The 6,173-nt window shown below is 33.3% G+C and overlaps 1 pseudogene; it reads right to left on the bottom strand.

The window, feature by feature from the left end:
- The window catches only part of LOC109220656, a 19,497-nt pseudogene continuing 15,391 nt past the window's right edge, over positions 2,068 to 6,173 (bottom strand).

Genomic DNA, 6,173 nt, shown 5'->3' with positions numbered 1-6,173 from the left:
CTGATAACACGGTATTATTGTTCATCCTTCAGCTAATCATGTATGGTTTTATTAATTCAAATCTGTTTGTAGGAATATTAACAATTTCTTTGTGTAGTTTCCGGAGCGAATTGTAAGAAAGTAATTTTAAAAGGACTTGTCTGTGGTCTATATTCCCCAAAAATCTCAGTAAGTTTGAAGTTCTTATTAACATAACCTAAACCTTCACACAGCAAATTCTTGTACCTATTTACTTGATTCTTTCTGATTGCAGAATGTATCAGGTTGTGCTGGTATAGAAAAAACAGTAAGTGTTTGGACAGTTAAAAATTACAAAAAGCATTTACAAAAGGTTAACATACATGTATTACCTCTTCATCTTTAAAGCTAATTTCTAAACTATAACATTAATTGAAAGATGTTGTCGCCAAAACTCGTAGGAAAATAAATGGTATTCCAATGTCTGTATATAAACAAATATTTAGAGATATTGTTGTTCAATGTGTGGCCTATAATTTTTGTCCTTTTTTAAGGTATTAGGTACGTCATGGACAGAACCTGAATTTAAACTTTATGATCGCACATAGCAGGAAACCTATTATATTTTAAAAATAAAGATTGAGACGCATTACCTGATTCCTATAAGGCTGCATACGCACTTGAGGCAAGGAGTAAAGTTGACCGTAAGAATCTGAAATATGCAGAGTTATAATTAAGGCACGAGAGTGACTGTTTTTTTTTTATTTGAGATACACGTAAAAAATAATATATTTGAACCTCCCGGTGAAGCAGCAGTGTATCGACAACTTGCACGCAACCCCTATCAAAGAAGTAAAGAGAACAATTAACAGAAAGTTAAGTTTGATAAGACAGCCTGCTAAAGTAAGGACATGAAAAATAATTATCAATTGGCTTAACAAATTCTACAAAACAAAACTTGAAAAAAAAAAAACCCTTCTCAATATAATAGAGGTATTATTGTAAAGGTAAAAAATAGAAACCTCGACTTTTCTTTAAAAAGTTTCACTTCCGCAATAAGGTGTTGTGAAAGTATAGTCATCCTCGAGTACCACCTATTGCAAAGGTTTATTGCGGTAACCAAAAAACAAAAAAGAAATAGGCAAAAAGGAGTTAGGAAAAGAAAGAAAGAAAGAGTAAGCAAGTAAATATGAAAGCACTAACCTTTACCATAGAAAATGCCTGAAATATCGGAAGAAAGTGCTGCAAGCAGCTCCAAACAACATAGATGAACATATATTTGACATCCCTGAACAATGAATTACTATTAGTTTACACAACTTGGTAAAGAATGAGTAATCAATTGATACTCACCGAAAGGAACATAAGAGAAATTTGAATTTTCATTTAGCGAGTAATACCCTACTGCAACTATAATTTGGACGAATTTAATTTATGAGCACTTCAAAAGAAGATATTTTTTCTCCACTAATGCTATCACAAATTTGAAGATAAAGGCATAAATTCTAAATGATTCACACAATATGGTAGGAATAGAAATAACAGAGAGAAAATGAGATGAAAATTAAAATTGAAGGGTTGAAGAACAGAAAATATGATAGGGATAATAGAAGAGTATTAGTTGAAATGGACGATCTTTCATTTTAAGGAAATAAAAAGGAACTAAATGATTCATATTTGTAATGCATCAGTAAGTAAAAGTTATAAGCTGTCAATTCACAAATATTTAATCAGATTTAAACGTGTGATGAAACCAAAATCAATCGGAAGTTGATTTAGTATTAATTTTACCAGTAGAGTCTTTGTCTTCTTTTGTTCCACCTTCGGCAGTGGAGCAAGTTTTATTTTGTAAATCTCAACATCCATTGCGAGAACTCTGTTGTAAAAGGTCAGAGATGGTTGCAAGTTGTTTGTTAGTATATTTAAACCATAAGAATTTATTAGTTCAAAGTAACTCAAAATAGTAACAACTAATGTTGATGAGATAACAGATAAGCATACCAATTGAAGTTGTCAACTATTGCTTCTGAAGCTTATTTCCAATATGGTTTAGCAAAGACAGAAGCATGAGAAGCAAAAATGTTATGTACTTTCATATTAGATTTGCTTTCATTCTCCAAGTAAATTACGGAAAACTTCTTTGTAAACTACATTTATTGCTTCATTTGAAATTTCTCCATCATCGTCATAAACCAAAATCTTTAATCCCTTTCTTTTTGTAACCCGTGATAGAGCAACGTAAAGCTGCCCATGTGTGAAGACTGGTTTCTTCAAATATAACCCAACATGAGATAAAGATTGTCCTTGACTTTTGTTTATAGTCATTGCAAAAGATACAACTATTGGAAATTGCCTTCGCTGGAACTTAAAAGGTATTCTTGCATCATATGGAGTTAATGACATTCTAGGAATGAAGACCTTTTGTCCAGCCATATTTCCCGATAAAACTTTTGCTTCGATAACCCGATTTCTGAGTCTAGTGATGATTAATCTTGTTCCATTACATAGCCCTAAAGATGGGTCTATATTTCTCAATAACGTCACTGGGACACCCACTTTCAAAGTGATAACATGATTTGGAATTCCATAACACTTAATAGTGTTTAAGAATTCGGGTGTATGTACGTGTTCCAAACCTGTAAAAGCATCGTCTGACATGCAAATTGTATCGGAACTCAAAAATGGTTTTGGTTGACTTTGGTTTAGTGAAACCATGTATTCGTTGATTGATTCAACCATGTCAAGAGTGGGAGCAAGAATTCCTCTTTGTTGTAGGTATGTTATATCACTGCAATGACTTAAAAAATCTGGATATGTACTTTCCACAATCGCAGAAATTGGATCGCCACAATTATTTATGATAAGATCATCAGGGATGTAAACTTTTTGCAATACCATCAACAGAATTTCCAATCATACCATCACCAATTGCTAAAATCCAATCAGAAAATTGTCTTAGATCATTTAAATGTGAATCCACCTGATTTCCTTCCAACCTCATATTTTTTGTTAGTTTTAAGACATGACAGTGATTCCACAAGTATGAAGAATTAAGGGCAGCATTAACAATATCTTGTCTAGTACCTTTTGGAATGACCGGAAGTATTTGTCTGAAGTCACACCACCAAGAACAACCGTTTTTCCTCCAAATGGTCGATCCAAATTGGATGCATCTTTAAATCTAAGAATATCTCTTAGAGTTCTGTCTAGAGCTTCAAAACAATATCTATGCATCATTGGTGCTTCATCCCAAATAATTAACTTTGTCTTGACAATCAATTTTGATAGAGGAGTACCTTGTTTGATATTACATGTTGAATCTTCAGTTGCATTGAGTGGGATTGCAAATCTCGAATGAGCTGTTCGACCTCCTGGTAACAAAAGAGATGTAATTCCGCTGGACGCAACTATTAATTATAACACAATGTCTCATTTAGATCTTATGGCAGAAGACAGAGTCCTCCAAATAAATATCTTCCCAGTTCCTCCATGACCATATAAGAAGAAGAATCCACCTTTGTCCTCATGCACTGCTGTGATAATTCTGTCATAAACTAACTTTTGCTCCACTGTCAATTTAACCATTTAGTTCTTCATGTTCCTTAGACAAAGAGCACCTATTATAACGCAATTCTTCACAGATGAGTCTATTGGTGTTGTCAACTTCCTCTTCATTGAAAATCGGTCTTGGCATTGTTGGAAAATCATGTAACGTTCTTCCACAACCTTTCAACAAATTCTCCAACTTTTGTAGACAACGATTCTTTAGTTCATCGTTTGTTAGCTCAACCTCTAAAATAAAAAGAAATATATAATTAATTAATTAATCATAAAAATATAAAGTTGTCATGAGTCATATCAAGATAAGAGCAAAATAAGTTCCTTGAGAAATGGTAAAAGCAAATTAATGTTACTTTACTTCATTGGAAGGCTACATCGATTATGTCTCTAACAAAATATATTAATAATAAATCACTTATAATTTGCAAGCCTAAATCTAGCATCGTAGATTAGACTAAGATTTACTTTGTATGCACCAATAATGTAAAAATATTTTAACAAATATATAATATATAATATTAAAATCTAAAATAGAAGGTCGAATTGTATACCTGGAATATCCAATATTCTTCTTTCTTCATGTAAGATATCATCTGATAATAAAATCCATGTTGCCTCCCAAACACATTCTGGCCGTGACATTGAATTGGATAATAGTAACATAGCAAATAACTGCCTAAGATATGATGGCATTCCCCAGTTACTTGCCTCCTTTATGGCATCCACATGCTCTTTGTCATCATCTAATAAACCCAGTGCATAACACGCATCTCTAAAAGTTAAATGTTCATAATTGTTGATTCTGCGTAAATCCTCATAACACTTAGGTCCTTTAATGACATTCAACAACATTCGAAGGTAATATTGCTCTCCACTTCCAGGTGGTACAATATTCTCCCTATTGAAAATGTAGAATTTCTTCTTTTTTCCCACTTTTTTAGTTTTTTATTCCACACAAACTTAAGAGGAAATTCTGCGTAAGTTAATTCTCTTGCTTCTTCATATGTATTATTTGCCTCAAACCAGCTTAAAAACTGTGATTCCTTTACACTTGGTCTATTGGCAACATCATCAATTGGATCATCATCAGAGAAAATAACTGTCGGTTCATTTGGCAGATGAAAGGAAAGTCTTTCTACCGAAGGTTCTCTATGGTGAATTGAAAATTTAAAAATTCTCCAAGCATCTTCACATGGTGATATGTATCGACAATCATAATACATTTTTATTTCATCAATAGCCGATGAGTCTTCCTCATGCACACTTTGAGAAAAAGCTGCTGCACACGATCATGGCCCTTATTAACGTACTTAAATAAGTACTTGATTGATCGAGATTGATTGCACCATTCAACATTTATATGTGCGCCATACTTCAACAATAAATATCTATTGTGTGGCACCACGTACCTGTTATCCAATTCAATACCTTCTTTCTGGATAGTTCTACCATTGTCCTTCTTTTATAAACAGGATATCCATCTTCATCGATTGTGGTATTTTCTACAATTTTCTTTGGAAAGTGTTTTGTACATCTACCATTACGCATGCAAGGAGACGATTTTCTAGCAGAACCGTACGGGCCATGCATCATGAAATTCTTCAGGGCCTTATAATAATACAGATCGACCGATTCATTTGGTATTTCTGCTGAAATTATTTGATCTATGTCTCCAACATTTGGATATTTATTATGAAGAAAGAGCAATATGTGTGCATGAGGCAACCCCCGCTTTTGGAATTCTATAGCATATATCACTGCAAAAAATAATAATTTGCGATTGGGGTAAGTGGTTGTAACTTATATGTAAAACAAAATGCTTTATTAAATCAGATTATAAATCTGTTAAGAATTTATTATAAAAGATTAATTATATACCTGATTTAACTGCTCCAAAAATTTGTTTCTCTTTCAAATCCTTTATTAAATGATCCAATTTGATTTTGAACACCCTAGATAAAATGTCTGGGCGATCTTCTGGTTGCAAGCCCTTGCTCTTTACAAATCTACTAATCTGAGGCCACTTTGGGATGCAAGTAAATGTGATGAAGAGATTTGGATATCCAGCCCACTTGCAGATTGCTATAGCATCTTGATAATTTTGAATCATGTATCTTGCACCCCCTGTGAAGCTGGATGATAGAATTACCCTTTTACCTTGAGAAGAAGGATTTATCTCTCCATGTAAAACTGCATCTTCTAATCCTTTATACATATGAGCTCGCAATTGTTTTTGATGATTTCTGATATACTTCAACCTAGACGATTAAACCATTGTAAATCCATCGATCAAGAATTGTTGAAATAATCTTCTTGAGTTCACAATTGTTGGTACTTCGCCATTCCTTTCTTGAATTTTGTATGCAAAATATTCACGCATGCTAACAAAATGCCTTCCTCCACTTGATTCGTCAGTTCCATTTAAAGGAATGTCTTCCCTATAACCATCTTCACCAAATGGAAACAATAAAGGATACTGAAGACCTAAATAGGCAGCATTCAACTCATTTATCCTTTGTTAATGTCCAGATTGGGTTTCAACGATGATGTCTCGGTCACATCTAGATACATCAAAATCTCCAACTACCAAAGCAGCAACCTCTGAAATTGTTGGTAAGTTGTATCTTCTTCCATCATAGTTTCGTTTTCCTATC

Source organism: Nicotiana attenuata, chromosome 2 (assembly GCF_001879085.1).
Source record: "Nicotiana attenuata strain UT chromosome 2, NIATTr2, whole genome shotgun sequence".
Taxonomy (NCBI): domain Eukaryota; kingdom Viridiplantae; phylum Streptophyta; class Magnoliopsida; order Solanales; family Solanaceae; genus Nicotiana; species Nicotiana attenuata.
Note: the sequence above shows the minus strand (reverse complement) of the source record. Positions and strands in the feature narration are given on the sequence as shown.